The sequence below is a fragment of the Ambystoma mexicanum genome, chromosome 4q (assembly GCF_040938575.1).
Source record: "Ambystoma mexicanum isolate Mex_15411 chromosome 4q, UKY_AmexF1_1, whole genome shotgun sequence".
In the NCBI taxonomy this organism is placed as follows: domain Eukaryota; kingdom Metazoa; phylum Chordata; class Amphibia; order Caudata; family Ambystomatidae; genus Ambystoma; species Ambystoma mexicanum.
The window spans coordinates 584,907,223-584,931,916 of NC_090928.1; the positions used below are offsets into that span (position 1 = coordinate 584,907,223).

The following is a 24,694-nucleotide window of genomic DNA, read 5'->3' on the forward strand; positions in this document are numbered from 1 at the left end:
TTTGTCCTGCAAAAACTAAACTTAGTTGTGCCTAGTGGCTGCATTGTGTTTTCATCTTGTCCTGCTAAAGTCGAATTTAGCTGTGCCTAGTGGCTGCATTATGTTTTCATGTTGACCTGCTAAAGTCGAATTTAGCTGTGCATAGTTGCTGCATTTCTTCATCTTGTCCTGCTAAAGTCGAGGTTGGATGTGCCTAGTGGTTGCTTGGTGTCCTCATTAGCTGTGTGCACTGCCCTCTGTCTCCTCCCCCTCCCCTGTGCCCCCATCCCCTCCTCCATGTGCCCCAGTACTTCAGACTGGTAAGTGTCCTCCCCTCCACTGTGGCCAACTATGTCGCTATCTATCTCTCCAATCTTTTCTAACTGCTTCGCTATCTCCTATCCTTCTACTATCACTAAATCTGGCCGGAAGAAATTTAAGGACATATTGGGCTCCAACCCAGGGCTTCCTATTGCAGACACCTATGTCACGGCTTCCGCCAGAGAGACTCTCACTGACATCCTTTTCTTCCCGAATGCACCTGACCTATGGACTCGCTACATGGAGGGCTTTCTCTCCCCTATCGCCTCTTCTCCCAATAATGGTGGCACTCGCTGGGAGGTTCTCCTTGACCTATTTGCCATTTCCAGAGACATCATCAATGTCTATTTCAATGGAACCGTCATGGTTCAAGGTCCTCAACCCAACCTTCCTCTCTCTGACTGGCTCTTCCCTCGCCTCTCTAACCTTACCTCTCCCTCCGGCCAGGCTCCCTTGCCGACTGTGCCTTCCTCCTCCTCTGCACTGGCTCCCTTGCCGACTGTGCCTTCCTCCTCCTCTGCACTGGCTCCCTTGCCCACTGTGCCTTCCTCCTCCTCCGCAGTGGCTCCCTTTCCCACTGTGGCTTCTTCCTCCTCTGCACAGGCACCCTTTACTGTCCTGACTCCCTTTTCGGCCTTGGCTCTTCCGCCATCCTCCACTATCCCTCTGGCCCTCTTGCCACCCTGGGGGGGGGGGGCACTGTCTCCTGAAGCCCTCGTCGCGGAAGACCTTCAATGGTGGCAAGCTGCTCGACATTGACACACTCAACACTCTCTCCGCTGTCAAACACTCATCTGACATCTGTAATCTTAAGGATCTTGACATGCCCGCCATCACTGAGATGTGGTTCAAGGCTAGCTCTATCACGAGTTTTGGCACACTCCTCCCTGAAGGCTACAAAATCCTCTCTGCACCCAGGCGAAAGAAGACAGGTCGGGAGTGGTGCTGATCTTCCCAGAATGGATACTTGAGTCTATCATCCCTACTCAGGCCTACTCCTCCTTAGAGTGCCTAGTCTGCAGCCTCTCACTCTCTCCTAAATCTTCTCTCCTTATGGCCACCTTCTATCGGCCACCAGGACAGCCCACACTCTTCCTCTCGGAATGGGCTGATCTAGCCTCCTCGCTACTTTCCTCCTCCTCTCAACTCCTCTTGATGGGTGATCTCAACATCCATCTGGACTCTCCTGACTCCTCAGGACCTTTCCGTAACCTATGTGACTTTCTCACCCTCTCTATCCTACCCTCTGGCTCCACGCACACCACATGCCACACTTTGGATGCTCTTATCTCTACTGACATCCCCCTCTCTATCCCTCTCACTACCTCTCTCTCTTGGACTGACCACTCTTCTGTCAACACACCTGAAGCTCTCCTCTCCTTTTGCAGCGGCACACCCGGCACGGCCACTCTGCTTCAAAGTCACTACACCCATGAAAATGGTCACAGTGGCTGCATTTGCCTCCACCTACTCTCCTCCCATTCCTGCGGCTGACACCCACCCTGACACAGCCCTCGCCAACCTCAATCTCTCCATCTCCAACACTCTTGATAGTCTTGCCCCTGTCATGAGGGTCCGACTGAAGCCTTCCAAAAAGTGCAACTTTTGGTAAGATTCCGATCTGGCTGCCTTTAAACGCAAGTGTAGGGCAACTGAGCGGAAATGGAATTTATTGGGCGAACCATCTGACAAACTGGTCTGTCTCCTCCTTCAAAGGCTATATCGACTCTGCATCCGCTCCAAGAAAAGCCTGCATCTCCGTGGCATCAAGCAACACAGCCAAACTTTTCAAAGTCTGCAAAGAACTGGCCAATCCTGCAGCAGTCTCTTCTTCTGTCACACCCACTCAGGACGTTTGCTTGGCCCTGGCTGCACACTTCATCACAAAAACCCAAGACATAATTTCCTCTCTTGCACACCACAGCATACACCAACAATGAAGCTTCCCTTGCTCCCCGCCCCCCGCACCCTTTCCTGAGTCATGAATGTTTTCCCAGAGTGTGAGAGAGGTTGCGCTCCGTTCTTTTCCCTGGTTCTGGTCCTGTGTTGATTTCAGGGCACAAGCCAAGGACACCACTTTTTTCAGAGGGCAGGCGCAACACCCATTGGGAGTTGTTGAGACAGTCATTATAAAAAGCTTGATTGCTCATGTGTTCGGCTACTGGAATTAAACCCTAGGTTATCATGTTTCCATGACGCTTACCCCCGAAGACCACATACAAGTGTCATTAAAGCACACATTTCATATTTGGATTTTGTTTTTTACTAATCCTTCTGTGGGGCTTTTGTTGAAAACACTAGCTCTAATGTGTCTCTAGGAGATTTGGTTGATGGAAGTCCCTGCCATGGATGGCTTCACAGTTACATCACAACTGACCACTAAGGGTGTGAAAGGGAGGCCACAAGGGGCCTCTTGACCATGTGCAGATCTGACAGTGGCCTTAGGAACACAAATACATATGATTTTCGAAATGGCTTATTGGCTACAGAGTGGGAAATGAAAAATGATTTGATGTTCACACAACTTCTAATATGTAACATATATTGGCACGAGGGTGTTGAACTGCTAGATATCTTTCTTGAAACCCTGACTACCTTCTCTGTCAATTGGATGAGGTCCCATAAAGATGGACATGTCATTGTTTTAGGTGACTTTAATTCAATATGTTTTGACCTAGACAGTTTGCTCATCTTGGTCCACTATTTGGGACAGTGACAATCTTATTTATTCTGAACTGAGTAGTGTGAATGGTAGCAAGTGGAAAAAATAGCATGGGCCTGTACTTTCTAAATGGTTCCACCACTGGGGAGAGAGGGGTGTACACTACATGGCGCAGTGAAGACAGGAAATCTGCATTAGATTACATCTTCCTGGACAACTTCCTAATGAAGTGTAGCGACTGTGAGATTATTCCAAACAACTGGAGTGATCACAGTTTACTAACATGTTCATTTAATTGGTCTAATAGAAGAAGTCGTGAGAATTATGGTGAAGCCATTGGGCCCAATCCTGCTGCCAACAGGATAAAATGGAACTAACATAAGATCGATGAGGTGAACGAGGAAGTCAAAGGTGCAGTCAAAAGTACCAACTATGACTGGAAAACACTTTCACGCATGATAACTATGGTGACTTTCTCCATAAGGTAATAGAGTCCGAATATGTTGGTAGGGGGGAAAAACATAATGTCAAACATAACAGTGACAGGAAAACCCATCAACATGATGAGGCAGTAGCTAAAATAAAGAAGGAAATTTGACTTATGATTAAAACAATTGAGAGGCAGCATGGGCACGCAAATGAAAGTCTAGAGCTTATTACAAAGATCAGGTTAAAATATAAGTACTGGGTTAAAAACCGTTGTGCCATAATGCTTCAAGCAGATGCAGAAGAAATGTTGCGGTATATGCAGAAGAAAGACTCGAGCTCTTTCTGGGTCTCAATGAAAAGCCAACACACAGGCAGTGGCGAAAACACCATTAATGTTGTCTCGGAAGAGGATTGGATTTGGCACTTCAAAGTAATGTATGACAGTGGGGGGGATCCAGTCGTGGATAACCACAGTTAGAAAGATATAATATTGCTCAAAATAAACTTGTGGGTGGTATTACTTTTGACACGTCTGATGTGTTGGAGGTCATTAAAAGAACAATTAATTCTAGAGCTCTGGGCCCAAATAAAACATCAAACAGTCTGTTTAGGGGAGCCATGACGGAATGGGCAGGGATTTTAAATTTCCACTTTGACGACATTTTGAAGACCGGTCTATGTCCATCAACGTGGAGAACTGCCTATATCATTCTGATATATAAAAAAGGCAGCAGATCAGATGCCAAAAATGATCGACCCATTTCAATCTTCGATGCAGACAGCAAAATGTTTGCCAGTCTGGTGCTAAAACATCTGGCAAACTGGGCCAAAAGCATGAACTTGCTATCGCCATTTCAAACTGGCTTTCGTAAAAACCATGGTGCAAACCTAAATGGCTATGTACTGAGCTGTCTTCAGGACCAAGTCACTCGAGGCAAGTATTCCGTCATACACTTGGCAACCCTAGACTTATCTAATGCCTTTGACACTGTCTCTAGACCCAGACTTTGGGCAACATTAAGGAAGTGGGGTATTGATAAGGGCCTGTTGAAATGAATCATTAAATTGCACGAAGACACCAGTGTCCAGGTTAGACTAAGCATGGAGGGTAGTCTATCTGACAAAATGCCCACGAGCAACGATTTGAGGCAAGGGTACATTCTTGCCTCCTACCTTTTCAACCTATGCGTTGCAGACTTAGGTTGCTTGTTGGAGGCAGCCTCCCTTGCTCTGCCTAAAATTGGAAACGTCGCCGTTAGTTGGATGGCTTATGCTGACGAATTTGTGCTACTGGATCGCACACAAATGGCACTATGTCACCTTTTGGTGGCTTTTGAAGGTTTCGCGAGAGTAAATAATCTCAAAATAAATTCCCAAAAAACTCTGCAGATGTCGTTTGCCAGGCAGGCTCGTAAAATTACTTTAAGCTGCACTGTGAATGAGGTTGCCCTAGAGTGGGTTAAGACTGTCGAACTTGCTTACCCAATCACAGGTACTGTAAACAGAGATTTCCTCAGGAATCGCCTGAGGGTAAAAGTAGATCACCTCCTTCTTCAAATGAAAAGAATTAAATCACGATACTGCAAGTTTACCTTGGTCCCTCTAATTAGAATTTTTTTGCGTCAATTCAGCTCCAAATTGTTATATGGTATTGAGCCACTGGAAGATTGGGCCCTGGATTATCTCACTCGGCTTGAGAATGTGATTTGGCGTAGGGTCCTAGGTGTTCCAAACTCAGTACCCTTGACTGCCATCAGACATGAACTTGGGTTGACGTCTTTGAAAGCGAAAGGCCAGTGTCGTCTCTTGCTGCTATATGCCACATTTTTGCAACCTTGTGAAAACACCTTATATTTGGCAATTGCTGATGCTATGAAATCTGGCCAGGAACCGACTTTGGAAAAACTCACAAATCAATATAAAATCATATTGTGTATGCTAGAAATGGGGAAAGGATGATCGTACCAAAAATCCAGAATGGCTTAAAAAGAAACTTTTTGCACACAATTGGTGTGCAAACACAAACTTTGCACTGATAGATCAGCATTTCCTCTTTGCAAAATGAGCACAGAAGTAGAGGGGCAGCGATATCCTACTTGGTGACATTTCCAAGTGCTAAGAAGAGGGATACATACCTGCGGTTTCGCTGGAACCTTCTCTTAACCAAAGAGGTTCTGTTGAAATGGAAAATGCTTTTGGCCACATAAACTGAATGTAGATTTTGTCCACAGGCAGCTGTAACTGAAACACCTGCTCACAGAATGTAAAACACTAAGAACAAGGAGGTACTGTAGTTTCCAAAAATATTTCAACTCAGTGGTTTGCTTCGATCAAGAATCTTTTTGGAGAAAATGCATTGAGGCTATGCAAGTGTTAATGATTGTCTCAGTAGTCACCTTTATTGACAGCCTGAACTTAAATTCCCTGGAATAACATGAGCTGTTTTTCACTTCTCCTACGCCTGAGGATTAGTTATCAAGGTCTTGTTGTTTAGAATTCTGCTTGCATCATTAAATGTTTAAGAATGCATTGCTGTTTTATTTAAATCATGCTTGTGCATGTTAACTAGTTTTCTTTTCTCTTTTTCAAATGATTTTTTTAGGGTAAACTTATTTTTTTGTTGTTGTAAATTTGGTTTTACTGAGTTTTGTTAATTGTAAGTCACATTACACAAAAAACAATACGAACTTAGGAGTACAGAGCAAGGTCAGAAGTTCCAGTACTATCATATGCATACATCTTTAACGTATTTCTACACTCCAGCCGCTGTAATACAACATGACTTCCCCTTTTCCCTCCTCTCTCTCCGCTCCCCCTGTGGGTCGAGCAAGTATCAACTGGATCTTTACAGTGTGTGTCAATAGAGCGTCATCGATCTTTAGGTACTTTTAGCTATAGGGATTTACAGTAGGGCGAGTGTCCGTTACACTTGGTGTATTGCCCCTTAAGACACTTCGTTTTCTTTGCATTCTTGGGCATTTAGTCAATTTGGGGCTTTGGTTCGCTAGGGTGCTCGTTTGTGAAGACCATCCATAGGGTCTCGCATTGTGTTGATCTTCCATGCAGTGATGCTGTTATTTGTTCCATTACACATATGTTAGAGGCAACATTGATCCATTCATTTTTACTGGGAGCTGATTTGGATTTCCATTTTTGTTACGAGTGTGGCTCGATCGGCTAATAGTAACTGAGATACCAAACCTCTGACCCTGTTCCATTCATCCTCCTCTTTCTCCAGACCAAACAGTACAAGGTAAGGATCTGCCACTCTGGAAATGCCATCTATATCTTTCATCCAACCCAGGACCTCGTCCCAAAACACCCTTATTCGGGTACAGCCCCATCACATGTGCCAATAATCAGCTTTTTCCCCACATTCCCACCAACATCTTGGGTTTGCCGTTTGGAACATTTTATAAAGCCTGAGGGGGTCATGTTGCCACCTATGTAAGAGTTTGATTGCGTGTAGCTTGTATTGATTTGAAGTGGATATTTGTTTTGCAGCTTTGCATATAGTTCCCCATAGGTCCGGACTAATCTGTGCACCCAGATCTCTCTCACATCTACCCCTCAACGGTTCTGTGGTCCCTTTCCCTGCTTCTATTAGTTCTTTATACATTATTGATATGAGACCCTTCGTTTCCGTCCTAGAGTCCAATATCTTTTCAAAGGGGGTGAGGTCTCTCTTCAATTTGGTCTTCCACACTGGTTTCGTTAAGATGCCTTTTATCTGAATATATTGGAAGGTGGGCAGTGGGCCTATTCCCAGGGCCTCAGTCAGTTCTGGAAGATGGACAAAAGAGTCCTTTTTCTGTAGTTGCCCCACCCTTTCTAGGCCGGTGTCATACCATGTTTGATATCGTTCTATGTTAGGGATGTGATCATTGATTCCAGGGGACCATAAGTGGTTCAGAGGGGATGGCCATGTGGTGATTTTGTGCTTATCTTTACCCTTTCTCCAGATGTCCCATATGGTACTCAGTATTGGGTGGCCTTTGATTCTGTTCTGAAGCTTTTTCTTGGGGGCCCAGAGCCATTGCAAGACCGTAGCTGGGGATAAGTAGTGGTTGTCCATGTGGACCCATTGGGTGTCTTTGTGGTTGCATAGGTGGGGGATCAGGACTCGAAGCTGGGCCGCTTCATAGTATTTTTTTAGGTCAGGGAGCCCTACCCCGCCCTTGTCTTTGTGGAGTGTCTGGGTATCATATGAAATTCTCGCTTTCTTCCCCTGCCAAAGGAATGTCACAATGGTATTCTTGGCCTTGGAGAAGAAACTGTTTGGCATCTTGACGGGTAGCATTTGAAAGGGGTACAAAAACCGGGGGAGGCATACCATTTTGACAGCATTGAGTCGTCCAAGCCAAGATATCGTCAACTTATTCCATCTAGATAGATCGGCACAGAATCGTTGGAGGGGGCGGATTGGCTTCATATAGATCCGCACAGTCTTTGGTAACCTGTATACAGAGGTATTTCAGTTTAGTGTGTTCGATCTTCAGGCCCAGTGGGGAGAACTTGGTTTCATTTTCTTCTGTCTGTCCCTGCAGGGGAAAGTGTGTGGATTTTGTTTTATTTACTTTGAACCCTGAGAGTTAACCATATTTTCCTAGTAGGAAGAGGGCTCAGGGAATGGATGCCATTGGATTAGTGATGATGTGTAAAAGTATGTCATCATTGTAAAGAGCTACCTTGTATCCCATCGTTCCTAGGCGAATACCTTCTACCAAGGGGTCAGCCCTCATTGTCAGGGGTTCCAAGGAGAGTGCGAAAATAAATTGGAGAAAGGGGGCACCCTTGTCTGGTTCCGCCTTCTAGTTTGAACCATCTGGAGTATTCGCCATTCACAAATATGGATGCCTCGGGATTCCTATATACTGCGTGTATTCCGCTTCTAAACCTAGCGCCTATGCCTATCTCACGTAGAACTGCCATCAGGAATCCCCACTCTGATCGGGATGTATGATTTGTGGCATTAATGCCTCTAACCTACCGGCCAGGATTCTCGTGTAGATTTTTCCATCGAGATTAAGTAGGGAGATGGGACGATATGAACCACACTCCCTTCTTTGGGAATCACTCTGATCAATGCATGGAAGGAATCTGGGGCTTTCCCTGTCTCTAGTATTTCATTAAAGATTTCCGCCATGACTGGCGTTAATTGCGTACTAAAGGATTTGTAGAATCCGGCTGTGTAGCCGTCTTCACCTGGAGATTTGCCTACAATTAACATCTTTATTGCATCTTGTTCTTGTTGTTCGGATATAGGGGATTCTAGGAGCTCTGAGTCTTGGCTTGGTATCTTGGGCATGTTGATCAAGGACAAGTAGGTCTCCGTTTCCGATTGGTCTGGGTTTGTTTCTGAGTGCTATAGGGTCTCGTAGAATTTAGCAAGGCATTCTCGGATGGTAGGGGGAGTGTTTGGCATGGCAGATGTGTCCTCGATTATTTCTAATACTTTTTGCTGGGCTCTCTGGTCTCCGAGTCTGGTGGCCAGTAGTGCATCAGCCTTGTCTCCCTTTTCATAAAATTTTTTGTTTCTGGTGTCTAAGTTTGCGCACTATCTGCTCGTGTTCCAACAATTTCAATTCCTCCCTTTTCCTTTTTGCTTTGTTGATTTTGTCCTGGTCGATCCCTGTATCCCTCCTAATGTCCTCCTCCAGCTGACAAATTTAGGTTCTTAGTCTATGTTCTATAATTTTTCGCCCCCTTTTCTTAATCGGCCCCTCCCTTATCAAAATCCCTCTCCATGTGGCATTCCCCGCCTCCCAGACTATTTGCTTGGATAATTCGCCAGTGTTTATTTTGAGGAATTCATTAATTTCAGTCTCCATTTCTATCTTGAAAACTACATCTTTCCAAAGGCTTTCATTGCAACGCCATTTCCCCTCCCTTGGTCGGTAAATTGTCCCACTGAAAATCTGCCATCACCATATTATGGTCTGACCATGTGATCGGGGCTATCTCCGAGTGTGTTGTGGTGTCGGCTAGATCTTTGGATAGGTATATGTAATCAATTCGAATATATGTGTTATGGGGGGGTAGAGAAGAAAGTATAGCCTTGACCGTTTAAGTGCATGACCCTCCACACATCTATCAATTCAAATGTCTCCTTCACTTCCACGGGATCTGTGTGGTCGCCCCAGATCTGGTTTCTCGTGTTGGGGTTGCTGGGTTTCGTATCTTTAACTTTGTCTGCCCATTGGTTGAAGTGGCCTCCTAGGATGACGTGGCCTGAGGCTTCTAACAGTATCTTGGGAATTGTTTTGGTAAGGAACCTAGTTTGACCTGTGTTGAGCGAGTAAAGTGTTGCGATCGTCACATTGACTTTGCCTATGTTTCCCATTTCCAACAGGGCTCGTCCTTCTACGTCGGACCATGTCTTGGTTGCCACAAAATATATATCCTTTCTAATGAGGGTTCCCACACCTCCCCTTCCGACTGGTCCAGATCCCCAGAACTCCATCCCTGCACGTTTCCCAAGGATTTGCCTTTCCTCTCCCTTTGCATATTTTGTCTCCTGTAATAGGAGATTGTCTATTTTGGCTCTTCGGAATTCTCTGGCCACAAGTGATCTTAGTTGGTGAGTTGAGCCCTTTCACATTGTGTCCCTACCCTCAGGGAATCCCTCCCCCTTGCCTCAAAGTTCAATGTCATTGATTGTTTTTATGAGGAGATAGCTTTTGTGACATGACTGATGTCTTGTTCCTACCCTGAATTTCACACTGTATCGAGTGTTTTGAACTGCTAAGGGTGCTGCTTCGACCCTCATCCCCTCCCCTTCCCTACCCTACCTCCCCACCCCCATCCCTTCCCAGTGGATGGCGTTCGATCGGACCCGGTTGGTAACACCAGCCCTGCATCAAACCACCTGTGGGGGCCGTTACTTCACGCCCCTTGACCTGATGTGACATCTCAATCTCCACTGAGCCCTCCCAGTGCCCCCCCACCCCAAGTACTCGTGTTGTGATCATAATGATGTCCTTGATTTGACCCCTTATGTCAATCACTTTATTAACAGTGGGTTAAGTTCTATCTTACCCAGTTCGTAACTGTTCAGTTCTCCAGCATGGGGTCTGGCATGGATTCACATGCTCATGAATATTCCCCGTCGTCAGGCTGGGAATCCTCGGTAAAGAAAAAACCAGTATCAGTTTCGTTTCTGATCTGTCTTTCGTAGTAACAACCAATCACTGGTCTCTGCGTCATACTGACCACAGCCAATGACTGCCCTCTACCTAAGCACCGCCTCTGGCAGCCATCTTCAGATTTTTACCGCACGTTCATGTGTTGGGATCCTCGTGCTATTGCTCTCGAGCGTTAGTGCTATTTTTTCACGTTTTTTTCTCAAAAACTTCGTTTTTTCGGTCAAAAGAGCCTCAAGCTCCACCGACTCACTATCCGATCAACGGGGACCCGTGTCGGATTCGTCTGCGCCCCTCAAGGGTGAAGATTCGTCGAGCTACGCTTTGGAGGACTCCAGAAGTTTCTCAGGCCCGGTCATGGCCCAGGAGAAGGGAAGCTCGACGCCCGGAAAGCTGTTCAGGGTCTGCCCTGGATGCCAGCTGCAGAACGTCTTCAAGGAGGACGAACACTCCTTTTGTCTCTACTGCCTACATGAGGACAAGACGCACGTGGAGAAGGACTGTGCGTTTTGCGGCAACATGTCGGAGCGGACCATGAAGGACCGCCATCAACGTCTCGCCAACTGGCTAGAAGGGAAGAGCCCGTCCGGCGAGAAGAAGAAGAAGAAATCTGAGCGGTCTTCTAAGTCCTTTGAGGACGCCCCGGCGACGGGGGTCCAACATAAGGCCAAGCACCGCGAGTCCGCTGGCACCGGGAGCACCGAACGGTCGGGCTCTACGGTCGCCAGGCAGGGCGCACCCTCCCCGGCACCATCAACCACGAGCCAACGCTCTGGGTCGGGTAAGAGGAAAGCCGAGCACCCGGCGAAGCTCCTGGAGAGGCCCCGGTCGAGCTCGAAGGCCCCATCGGAGGGGGAGCGAGGCGGTGTCCCCCCCCTCAAGGATAAGGCGGTGAGCGCACCTAAGGTGGTGAAGGCCTTAATCCATCCTGCCAAGCCCTCTATCGAAACTGTCGCGGCGGCCCTGGCTCAGCCTGGGCAGGCTACACCAGTGGTGGCGACCTCGGGGCTCAGAGTCTCCCTGCCACCTCGGAGGGAGTCCTCTTTTGTGCCCATCGATAGGACCCCCGTGAATCCCCCGTGGGGAAGAAAAAGGGGGGGCAGGGCGTCGTCGTAGATTCGGCCTCAACCTCGGAGGAGGAGCTGGTCGAAGTCTTAAGCCACGGCCTCGGCGTGGAAGAAGACCGACCCGTCGGGATGGATCCCGACGCAGGTGACGACGACATCGTCGAGGGTACCGACGGGGTCCCTGATCGCCCGTCGGATTCCCCTCTGCCAGCGCCGCGAGACAACTCGGCGGCCATTTTGTTGGCTATACAGTCCTTATGCTCAGAGATAAGGACGAGACTACCGTTGCCGACGGAACCTCTCCCGTCGGGGGACCCAGAACCGGGACCTTCTGGTGTTCCCCCTACCAAGAAAAGAAGGATCCACCCTCCGCCTCCTTTTCAGCCGTCGCGCCCCTTCCAGCCCTCCTCCCCGTCCACCCGAGGGGATGGTTCGGGGACTGACACGGCAGCGACGGGTACGGACGACGAGGTATACGACGAGGATGTACCGTCGTCGCCTCCCACCAGGGCTTCTCCGCCCGACGAGATTGGATCGTTCCACTCCATGATCTCCAGGGCATCCGAGCTTTTTCAACTCTGCCCTGAGGAGAAGAAGAAGGAAGGTTTCCTTTATCAGCGGCGCGAGGCCAAGAGGAAGACGGTCCTCTCAGTGCCTCTATTGGACGACATTTGGGATGAGGGCCTCACCCTCCTCAAGAACCCTTCCACGACACCAGCTAGAAGAGACCGGTACGAGAAGAAGTACCGGGTCCCGGACACGGCCCCCCTGTGCCTCCGGGCGCAGCCTACCCCGGACTCCGTCGTCTCCGCGGCGGCCAGGAAGAAAGCAGGGGGGGGTGCGGCCTCCACATCGACTTCCCCACCGGACGGTGAGGGAAAGAAATTGGACGCTATGGGACGCAGAGTCATCTCGTCGGCAGCGACGACGATTAAAGCGGCCAACGCCTTGGCTATCGTGGCCCGCTACCACAGGGAGCTCTGGTACAAACTGGCTCCCCTGCTGGACTTCCTGCCGGACGACAAGAAGACAGAGGCCCTGGAGATCCTGCAGGAAGGTGAGGTGGCTTCGGACCACGCCATTACCGTTGCGACGGACATCGCCGACACTGGGTTCCGCCAGTTGGGCAACGGCGTTTGCCTTAGGCGGCGCGGATGGCTCAAGGCTACGGACTTCCGTCAAGACGTTCAGACCAGAGTCCTGGACATGCCCTTCGATGGGAACAACCTGTTTGGCAAAACAGTGGACGATTCCCTTCAGGCCATTAAAGCGGACACTGAGACGGCCCGGGCCCTGGGAGTTCTGCAGCAACGACGGACGCCCTTTCGGAGCAGCGGAGGCAAGGGCGCCTCCAAAGGTTCCGGCGGCGGTTTCTCCAACTACCGTCAAGCGGCCCGCTCGTCGTCTCAGGAGGCCTACAGAGGACGAGGCAAGTCTGGCGGACTCCGCCATCGTCGCCAAGGAGGTCGAGGCGGCAAAGCCTCGTCCAAGCAGGATTGAACCGACCGTGGGGTCGGGCCCCCACCGAAGCACCCCGGTGGGAGGCCGGCTGGCGAGCTTCGTCAGCGTGTGGGAGTCCATCTCCACCGACCGTTGGGTGCTGGACGCCTTGGCCCGGGGCCACGCGCTCGAGTTTCAAAGAAGGTGTCCACGCGTCCCCCCCGTGGCCAGGAAAGAACTTCACGTCCCTCAACTTCTCCTGGAGGTAAAGGCGATGCTCAGGAAGGGCGCCATCGAACTCGTCCCAAAGAGGCTTCGGGGCTCCGGAGTGTACTCGAGATACTTCCTCGTGAAGAAGAAGACGGGGGGATGGCGCCCCATCCTGGACCTGCGACGTCTGAACAAGTTCATCAAGGCGCAAAAGTTTCGGATGGTCACCCTCCAGCACGTCCTGGGTCAGCTGGAGGAAGGAGACTTCCTGTCGTCGTTGGATTTGGAGGATGCCTACTTCCATATTCCCATCCTAAAGGGGCACCGAAAATTCCTCAGGTTTGTGGTCCAAGGGCGTCATTACCAGTTCAAAGCCCTCCCCTTCGGTCTACGGTCGGCACCCAGGGTGTTCACCAAGTGCCTCGCACCGGTGGCGGCGCAGCTGCGCCGCGAGGGGATCCACGTCTACCCCTACCTGGACGACTGGCTCATCCGAGCCAAGACGAGGGAGCTCGCCGTGGTTCACACGGCGAGGACCGTCCAACTTCTCACGGACCTGGGATTCTCCGTGAACTACGCCAAATCCCACCTGGTACCCGCGCAAGACGCTCTGTTTCTGGGAGCGAGGCTCAACACAGTGTCCCTTCTGGCCTCCCCGTCGGAGGAGAGGACCAGGACCATCCTGGGCAAGGTGCAACGGATGTTGGTGGCCGACGCGGCCAAGGTGAGGTCCATCAAGTCCCTCCTCGGAATGATGTCTTCCTGCATCTACCTCATTCCCATGTGCAGGCTCTGGATGCGCCCGTTGCAGGAGTTCCTGGACGCGCGCTGGATCCAAACGACGGGCAGCTTCGAGGAAAGGATCACACTCGACGAGAGTTTCCGACGAGCGATCCGGTGGTGGGACACCCGCGCGCATCTGACGGCGGGCATGGACTTCCAGACCCCAGCCCACCAGGAGACAGTGACCACGGATGCCTCCCTGGAAGGGTGGGGAGCGCACACCGAAAATCTACACGCAAGGGGCCTTTGGCTCCCGACGGAGAAATCTTTACATATCAACGTCCTGGAGCTCCGTGCAGTGTTTTGGGCCCTCAGGTCCTTCCTTCCGTCCCTCAAGGGCAAGGTGGTGAGGATCTTCACCGACAACACCACCACCATGTTTTACATCAGAAAACAGGGCGGAACCAGGTCCCTAGCACTGTCCAAGGAGGCGCAGGACCTGTGGCATTGGGCAGTCGCCCAAGGGATGTTTCTGGTGCCGTTTCATCTGGCAGGGATAAAAAACACCATCGCCGACTCACTCAGCAGGGAGCTGCGCTCGTGCCACGAGTTGGAACTACGGCAGGATCTAGTGGATCGCCTCTTCCGACGGTGGGGCACTCCCCAGATCGACCTGTTCGCGACGGCGACGAACTCCAAGTGCCGGAGGTTCGCCAGCAGGTTTCCCCAGGCGAGGAGCATGGGCGATGCTTTCTCGTTCCCCTGGGAGGGCCTGTTCCTCTACGCGTTCCCTCCTTTGCCACTGCTAATCCGGCTCGTCAACCAGCTCAAGAGGTCACGGTGCAGGATGATCCTCGTCGCACCTGCGTGGCCGAGGCAGATATGGTTCCCGGACCTTCTGGATTTGTCAGCGTCCCCGCCAATCAAGCTGCCGGTGGACGCGGATCTGCTCTCCAGGGAAGGAGGCGCCATCCTCCACCAGGACCCGAAATCGCTGAACTTGCAGGCCTGGCTCCTGCAGCGCTAGAGTTTGGAGGATACGACATACCGGCCGACTGCAGAGAGGTTCTTGCAAAGGCCAGGGCGTCCTCGACTCTTAAATGCTACGGACACAAATGGAAGAGGTTCTCTGTCTGGTGCCACGCACAGAAGATTAACCCTCTACGGATTACGGCTCCCCAAGTTCTGCCGTACCTGCTGACGCTGGCCAAAGCTGGACTGGCACACGCGTCCATCAAGATTCATCTGGCTGCGATCTCCCGATACACCAGGACCACGGGACGGACGTCCTTGTGGTCTCATCGTCTGGTGAAAGAGTTCATGAAGGGACTGTTCAGATCGTTCCCGCCGGTGAAGGCTCCGGCCCCGGCGTGGGAGCTCAACGTGGTGCTGACCAAGCTCATGGGACCTCCGTTCGAGCCTCTGCACTCGGCCCCGTTGAAGTTTCTGTCGTGGAAGACAGCGTTTCTTGTGGCCATCACCTCCGCACGACGGGTGGGAGAGATCCAGGCCCTTTCCTGCAAGGCCCCGTACTTGACTTTTCACGACACGAGGGTGGTGCTCAGGACGCACCCCTCCTTCATGCCCAAGGTACCGTCGGACTTCCATCTCAACGAACCCTTGGTGTTGCCTGTATTCTTCCCGTCGCCTTCGTTGCCGGCTGAGAGGACTTTGCACTCGCTGGATGTGGCTAGAGCGCTGAAGTTCTACGTGGACCGCACAAAGTGTTTTCGGAAGACGTCACAACTCTTTGTGAACTTTGGACCTGTCAATCAGGGGAAGGCTCTCTCGAAGGCTTCCATTTCCAGATGGCTCTCCGGCTGTATCATGTACTGTCATCGGTTGGCAAACCGACCGCTGCCCGGCCGTCCGAGAGCCCATTCCACCAGAGCGATCGCAGCTACCACAGCGTTCTTTTCTGGTGTGCCCCTGCTGGACATATGCAGGGCTGCTACGTGGAGGTCGACGCACACCTTCACGAAGTTCTACTGCGTCGATCGGGATTCCAGGGAGGAGTCCAGGGTCGGCCAAGCAGTGCTGCGCAACCTGTTCGCCTGAGGTGAGCCTGGTGAGGAGGTAAGATGCTTAATGTTGAGTTTGATGCAATGCTTAATGTTGAGCCTTTGCCACCTCCCGTGGTTGTGCATGTGTGTACTGCTATGTATTCTTTATTCATGAGCATGTGAATCCATGCCAGACCCCATGCTGGAGAAGGAACAAGTTACTTACCTGTAACTGTTGTTCTCCAGCATGGGTCTGGCATGGATTCACATGCGAACCCTCCCGCCTACCCCTCTGCGGCTCTTCACTTGGTCATACTGCCACTTCACGTGCTTCCAAATCTGAAGATGGCTGCCAGAGGCGGTGCTTAGGTAGAGGGCAGTCATTGGCTGTGGTCAGTATGACGCAGAGACCAGTGATTGGTTGTTACTACGAAAGACAGATCAGAAACGAAACTGATACTGGTTTTTTCTTTACCGAGGATTCCCAGCCTGACGACGGGGAATATTCATGAGCATGTGAATCCATGCCAGACCCATGCTGGAGAACAACAGTTACAGGTAAGTAACTTGTTCCTTGTCTGTCCCCCTCTGGGGAGAGGTTACTTCTCTGGTATTTCCTTGAACCTTTCACACGTTTTTTCCTCGGGCCTTGGATGCACCATTCTCGGTCTTCCCGTCTCGGTTCCTCTTGATTACTTTCTTCTTCCTCTCGGGGGCCAATTAGTTTGGAGATGCAAGCCCTGATTTCTTTTTCAGATCTCAGTCTAATGTTGGTTCCATCGTATTCAAAGGGGAGGGAGAAGGGGTAGCCCCACCTCTACCGGATATTCTTTTCCTTCAATCGTTTCATGAGGGGTCCGCACATTCGCTTGAGAGCCAGCGTCAAGGTGGAAAGGTCTTGGTATATTGAGATTTGAGCGCATCCTAAAGTGATACTCACTCCTTCTAGCCTTCTCGAGTACCCTGGCCTTGTCTGGGATGCGATGAAATCGAGCTAGAACCGATCTTGGTCCGCCAGGGGGGCCTCTGGCCCTGTGGATTTGTTCTGTAATGGGCTCATCGATAGCATCGTACGCGACCAGGAGCTTGATAATGTCATGAAGTGTTTTCCTCAGATCAGCTTCAGTTTCTCTTTCTCGTTCCGGAATTCCGAAAATGTGGATGTTCCATCTTTCTCTGTTTTCCAAGTCGTCCAACCTGAGATTGAAGTCTTCTCCTCGTTGTTCTAGTCCAGTCATCCTCTGATCGAGTTGTGCTTCTAGAGTGTCTATGGATGCCTGGTTGTTCTCCACTCCTTCAAGTCTTTCTTCCATGTTGTCCAGCCTTTGCGTGATTTTGTCTATCTTGCCTCCTATATTAGCCCCTATATTTCTAATTTCTCCCAACAGGGCTGCGATGTCGCCTTTTGTGGCCGCCAGTTCATTTCCTGTAGTGTCACTAGTCGCCATGTTGGGGTTGTCTGTTCCGATAGGTATGGAGGTGTACATAAATGGAGCCTATTTCTGTTTCATAATCATATTGCCTCCGGATGATGGCCTTGGTGGAGCATTAAGGTTCTCGTGAGAACCAGCGGGATTGTATGTACACAGGAATTTTGGGTGCGATGATGTCTCATTTCCTTGAGTCCTGCAGGAGTAGGCCCTAATTGCAATCCTTTTCTGGGGTACTACAACGTAGTTCTTGCTGGGTGTGTCGTTGCTTTCCCCACTGTATGTTGATTTAGTCGGTTTGTTAGTGTCTCTCTGGGGTGTTGCTCCAATGTTCAGCGTGTTTCTTACCTTGTACTCTGTGATATGGTGGGTTGGGTCTCCCCTTTTACCACTTACTGTCCTAGGAGGCAAGTCATGGTTTCACGATGTGTAACTTTATTAGGGGATGTCTCCAGAATTATTCCAGGATCTGGGTGCAATGGTAAGGCTTTACTGGGTCCACTCCGGCTATATGTGTGGCCATGTTTGGGTGTCTTTGGACTGTTGTGCACTCCTGGAAGACTGAGGGCAACTTTGCTCTAGGCGGGTCTTCTGTTGATCCTGTCCGGGCGGGTGGGCCTACAGAGTGGTATTTGCCTAAGTTAGGCTTCTCATTGGTCTACATGAGTACCCGAGTTCTGCCCTATTGGGGTGCACAGGTTCTCCTTTTATTTAGGCGGTCATGGTAAGGGAGTGATGTTTGTGTTGCTTCTGGATGTCCCCTGCGAATTCTGGTCCGCCCATGGTCACTGTCCCTCTGCTCGCTTCTCACTTGAGGCGTTTTGTGGATAGTGTTATTACGCTGTTGTTTCAATATGCAATCCCCTCTCCACACATGCTTTGCATCGGGCGTTGGTACTGGGGCTTGGTGGGTGATTACCCTGCACGTTCTGAAGGGCCCCAGAGCTTCGCAAGTGCAGGGACTTTGCTTGCATGCCGCCACCTCAAGTCCTTCGTCGGTCGGATCACTGCGTGTGTTACGCGGGTGCGCTCTGTTCAGCGCAGATCACGGTGGGTGCGGTTGGGTATATCTGGTGCCGGTCCTGATCCTGTTCAGTTGGGGGTGGGGGGTTCCTCAGGCACTTCTCATTCACCGTCCTACCTTGTGGTGCGTAGGACGGGCCCCAGCCCCTGCGAGGTTGTGCACAATAGGAGTCGGACCTACAACGGTCGCATCCAACGTTAGGAGCGGGTCCCCGCTGTATGAAGATCGGGTGCCTCGCAGCAGGGTGCGCCTTGCCTCTCAGTCCGCTCGATCAGCAAGGATCTTCCCGGGTCCTAGATCTTGGAGTTCGCCTCAGTGCCCTGGGTCATGGGGGGCAGCCAATCTTTGTAACAGCATGTATGGACTGCGCAGACTCGATTACACTTCTCTGGTCCGGCGGGCCGTATTTTCAAACTGTTTTCTGACCGATTCCTGAGTCCGATTCTCCTCGGGATTTCTCTCACGGGGTGGGGGAGTCTTTGCACGTCCGCCACTCGATTTCAGCCTGTTGGAGGGGGCACAAGTGGGGGCTCAATCCACTTGTTGTGGCCGTGGCGGCGGAGCTCACGCAGGGACCATGTTCGTCTCTGCACCCCCTGGTGGCCAGTCAGTTGAACTTATTTTAACCAATAAACCAAACAAAACAAAACATGTTGTTTTCCATGGAATATATCATCACACATTGTTGGATTTATAAAGCGAGCACCTTTTAAACTTTGCCAACATAGTTATTGGAAATTCTCCTCTAGTTATTTTTCCAGGTTGAATAATTTGACTTGAAAGGCAAACGCTCCTTTGTCTTCACTTTCTTCTAAGGCAGTGGTATTAAAACGTTTTCATACCAAACCCCATTGATTAAAAATATTGTTTCTACCCACCCCCACCTAGGGGTTGCCTCCCTAGGGTGCAAAACGGATGTCTACGGGTTTGGGAGGCAGGTTTAAGGTGACTGATTTTAATAGAAAATATAACCAGCAGAAAAGCTGCTTATATTTTATATTAAAAATAGTCATCTTAATCCATTTTTAAAGAGTCTGGGTCCCACTCTGGAAATTTGAAGACCGCCGTGTTAACAGGAAAGTTCAATTGAACTAAATTTGTATATTTCACTGTAAGGTAACGTTCACTTACTATGCATATATTAATGGATGGCCGTTTTTGCTAAGGGGCAGAGATTCCCACACTGAGGGACCTGAGGGATCTGCACCCATCACCAGGTCGAAACACATTTTGCAGCAGGAATAGGACAAAAGCCATATGATTTACAGGAATGTCTAACCATACAACAGTCACCTAACCAGATTTGTCTTTGCAGCATTCTGCTGTAGGATCCGCTGGTTGCCCATGCTTTGGCATGCCCACCGCCTCTTATCAAGGGTCTGATTTGTTTATTATTTTTTTATATTTATGATGGTCCATTAATAAGGCTCCCTTCCCATTTTTAAGTGAGCAGTTTGTGCAAATTGTGCGAGATGCATGCTAACACGTTGCAAAGCTTTAATCCAGCAGGAGAGAGGACAGAAACACTGCCACAACCAGTGATCTAGATGCCCAGAAAAGAATGTCATGCTACGGTAAGAAAGGGCTAGACTGGCTGCCCCAAATGCCACTCTAGCAATAACGCATGCCAATCAAGTATGGTATGCGTTATGTCTTGGCTAGAGTGGCATTTTGGGGCAGCCTGTTTAGCCTTTTCTTACTGTGGTGTGACATTTTTTTTGGGCATCCATGATCAAGCAAGTATGGTACTTGCCTAATCTGGCATTTTAGGGCAGACAGTCTAGCCCTTTCTTGCTGTGGCATGACTCTTTTTCTGGGCATCCTGTCTGGGACAGCAGTGTTGCTGTGTGCTCCTACTCGGCCTAGCTGCCTATCTAGGGCAGGACATAGACAGCAGTGTTGCTATATTCTCCTGCTTGCCATAGCTCTCAACCATTTGTGTCACAAAGGCGGGTGAAAACACCCGATTTTGTTTTTGGCGGGTGAGAGGCCCATTGAAATGAATGGGCATGCAGGAGGCTTGGCGGGTGAGCCAGCTGTTTAGAAGGCGGGTGACACCCGCCAAAAGCGTGTGAGTTGAGAGCTATGGCTTGCACCCTCCATGCACAATAAGGGGAATAGAAGGAGCACGCTCTGTGTCCCCTCCAGGCCATTGATTGCACTGCAGGCCCAATGAGAGGCAGAGCCAGATGCAGAGCAGGCGCACACAGCTACATGTCCTGGTCTTGTCTGACTGTTACAGGGAGAGGGTATGGAGTAAAGTCATCATGCGAGGGGCTGGAACAATTTTGTGAGTAGCAGGGCTTTTTCCGTAGTGTCCCCAGTCCCCACTCCTCCCTACTCTTGCAATGATGGATACTCCCCTAACCATTATACTGAGATTTTGGTTGGAATCAATGAGATGTTTCTGCACGTCATGCTCGTAAGGCCAAGACGCTGGAACAAAATACAGTATTACACAGATATTTGAGAACATGGCTGGAATGGGAGTGTGGGACACAGACAAATAGAAATAGACACAAATCGAGAATGAGACATGAGCGAGACGCAGCACATTGTGAGAGAGACGAATGGAGAACTTAGAAAATGGACCGGGGCACACACTTTGAGATGAACTGAAATGGGCCAGTGAGCCTTGCCCGGACACCGGCGTGAGAACAATGTTATGACGGTTCTGGGTGTGTCCTTGTGGACTGAGGTGTGTGGGGAGGATTTAGCGTCCTAACTGCTGGACTGCAGATTTCTAATCCAGCCCAGAAGCAGGTGCGTTAGGCCACATTTAATAGCGAACCGTTGGTGAACACGCAGGGAACGTTTGGTTTATGTAATGCAGCGTGATGACGTGCTTTTTTTAGTATGATTTAGCTCACTTCATAAAGGCAGCCCTGGAAGTAGTTTTCAAGTTTTAGATATTTTGAAATGTGTAAACTTATTTTTTATTGTTTTGAATGGATTTTGTATCTGAATAAACTTATTGACTACCCTGGGTCTAAGCTCTAGTCCACTTGAACCTATATTGGCGAGTACCTGCTCGTTTTTTCATTGAAAGCACTGGGTCAGCCGACCACTGAGGTCACATGTGGAAGAAAGCTAGGTGGGCGTTTTGTAAGAGTAGAGGCCATGCAGAGCTGGAGGTAGAACTGCCAGCCAGTGTATCCGCAATGGGATTATAGGTACGATGTGGGCATGCCACCAAATCGAGTCATCATTTTGATTTTGAAGGTATCCGACTTTTAATGAATCGGTGCAGCCTGAATGAGCTGTAATGCGGATGTCCATTTTTCTCCAAGCGTGCAGTGCTGAGCGAAGTGTTTTTGTGTCTTGCAGACTCCTGCACCCCGTGCTGCTGCTTCCGCTTCCGGGCTTGCTGCCGAAGGACCGCTGCGTGAATGTGAAGTATGCTCGCTATGGGCCTCTGGAGGACGTCTGCACACACCGAGGAGGGCCAATTATCAGACCAGCCAGCCCTTATCCCAGGAATGATTTCCCTTTCTGTTTTTGGAACACTTGAGACTTCAGCAGCTGGCAACGCCTGGCTGGCGATGCCGCAACTTGGACACTGCGGTTTATTACCCCTTACCGTTTACTTTCCTTAATTGTCCGTTGTTTTGTGGGAGCAGCATTTTGAAGAGGAGTTTTGTGTGAAGATATTTTTTGTACGCTGCTCTGTTAACGTGCTGTGTATTGTTTTCGAATAAAATAAATGCCTCATTTTTGTAAAGACTGATTTCGCGCTCGGACGTTGGCTGTACAAAAGAGTGTCGCAACTAAGCTGCCGATTCAGGCAGCAGAATTGAAGCAGACTGATTGCTGGTGCCTTTCCCAAGTTTGTCTATGCTAATTTTGGATGCTGTGGTATAGAGAAATTACCGTGGCGGTTTGCCCGCAAGTCCAGACTGTTTTTGAGTACTGGAAATACTTTGTGCGTAGGAACTTTATTTTCAGTGTCAAAAATGTTCACATGCTTTTTCATGAATCATTGCCATGCAGTCAGTATCCCGTTATACATACAATGTCTCCTTTGAAGGTCAAGTATCGTTAAGCATTCATTTTTCAATGTATTGTTGTCCTCTGCTTTGACAAGAAGAGGGAGTTGTGTGTTTTATTTTGAGTGTGTTCTTGTTTCCATGAATTTATTTGAAACCATATGAAATTCCGAATAAAAATAATGCTGAAGAAACACTGTGTTTTGATGATGTTGTCAGAGCAGCATTTCTCTTTAGCAGAGGACATAAAAACTGTAAGGGATGTCACCTAGCACTTGGTGCTGGACTGCCCTCTTTGCAGTGGGGGTAGGCCTGTTTTATTTATTTCCCCAGTTGCAGATGGTGAATGTTTTAATTGGAGGGGTGTTAATAATTGCCACACACCAGCACAGTGAGCATGCCTCTGATTCATCCCCAAATGAGAGACCCGCTCACCAGCATGGTGGACAGCGTTCAACGTGCTGGGGAGCAAGCCTCTAATTTTGGGGCCTAGAGGGATACGTGCATTTTTAAAGCATTCAATCATGCATATTACCTCACGCACGTGTACACATTCACACACTCATTCACAAGTGACCCCACACAACATTCCCTGCGCTCAATCCCGCTTTCGTTCTTTTTAGCTACTCGCCCCTCTCACTGGAACATGCTCTCTGTCCCTTTGCTCTATTATTTCCTACTCCTTGTTCCGTTCTTCCTTAAAAACTCACCTGCTTCCGTACACTGATTGATTGTTACCGGCTGTAGCTGAACCATGACCTGAACCACTGTTTTTTATGTACCGTTGATTTCCTATGTAAAGCGCTTTGGATAATGGCGATATATAAAGAACAATAAAAATGCCAATACAAGCCAAAGATCTTCACACACACAGCCACACACAAATTCGCATTTTGTTTTCCTCCCAGCAGTCCCGATCGGGAATCTGCTCCTCCTGGTCCCCCAACAGGGGAAGCGGTGTGGGGTTCCTGTATATGTGCGCAGGAGCTGGGCATCCCCTGGAGTACCCCCCGGCAGCTCTGAATGCGCAGGTAGGCACAGGAGCACCCCCTCACAGAAACAGAGCTGCAGTACCCCGGCCTGTATCCCCAATGACTAATCCCCCACACTAACGTGAGATGGGGGTTTAGATTCTATAAAAGACAAGGAGGCGATTATTATGCATATCAATCTTTACTCTGAAACCACAGCAGCAAAGAAAAAACTTTTACAAACAAAAAAGTTTCAACAACAGAACTAGATAAAGTTCAATGTCCATGCATGGGGAACTCCCCAAACCATCATGGAGGATAGGTCATACCCTCCAGGGGACCAATGAGCAGGGACCCTCCTCTATATATGTCCATTACTCTAACCCATCCCCTCTTTCTGCAGCTGACTTGCACTAGACGCCCAATGGAACGGTTGAACTGTGTAGCGCGGAGAAAAGGATCCAGCGAAACCGGAGATCTCAACCTTTCCGCAGCCTGAAGCAATGAAGAAGTTCTTCTGGATAGGACTTCTCACCCGAAATCACGCACTCCAGAACTTGTAACTGCGATCCACACTCCTGAGCAGAACCTCAACTCGTACCTGTAAGAACAACAAGCAAGAAGGGTGGGTGGTTGGGAAGAACAACAAACCAAAGAATGTTCTCACTTGAACCACCTGTGTACATGCGTATCACAATTGTCATATATCATATCCAGGGTGGGTGGGAGGGATAATAATCGCCTCCTTGTCTTTAATAGAATCTAAACCCCCATCTCACGTTAGTGTGGGGGATTAGTCATCCTATGACAAGACAGGAGGCTCATATTATGCAAGTTCAAAGCCCTTGCATCGCATTAGTACAAAATGATCCAATATAATAGATAATATAATAAAATAATAGGAAAGGAAACATTTTTTAAATGCTTTCATTAAATCAATCTGTTGACCAATCCGAGAATTGCCCAAGACTAGGTTGCCCGAAAAGCTGTCTTATAAGGCAAAGTCAAATCCACTGGAAGAAAACAGGAAATGTGCCAATTCCAGCGTTCCTTACAGGCCACCAAAACCAACTGGTTAAAAGAGGGGAAAACATTGAACAAAGTTTTCCTATACTAATAGGTTAGGACAAAAACCATCTGAAATAAACACCTATGTTGTTCAATCAAATATTCAAAACACTTAAATTCGTACCATTTTTGGGGACCTAGAAAGCAAACCAATGAAAACAAACACCTAGCTCTCCTGGAGATAAAGAAAAGTACCCCATAGGGGTGAAAGTCTTATAGGTTCCATCCCATGCGTTAAA

The 24,694-nt window shown here is 49.3% G+C and overlaps 1 protein-coding gene across 1 annotated transcript in view; it reads left to right on the forward strand.

Annotated features, from left to right (window-relative positions):
• MTHFD1L (methylenetetrahydrofolate dehydrogenase (NADP+ dependent) 1 like) overlaps positions 1–22,610 on the forward strand; it is a 2,103,853-nt gene extending 2,081,243 nt beyond the window's left edge. Inside the window, exon 28 of the mRNA XM_069608130.1 lies at positions 21,758–22,610. The gene's annotated coding sequence lies outside the window, so the exon portion shown is untranslated. The remainder of the gene's footprint in view (positions 1–21,757) is intronic.
• Positions 22,611–24,694: the final 2,084 nt, after the last annotated feature.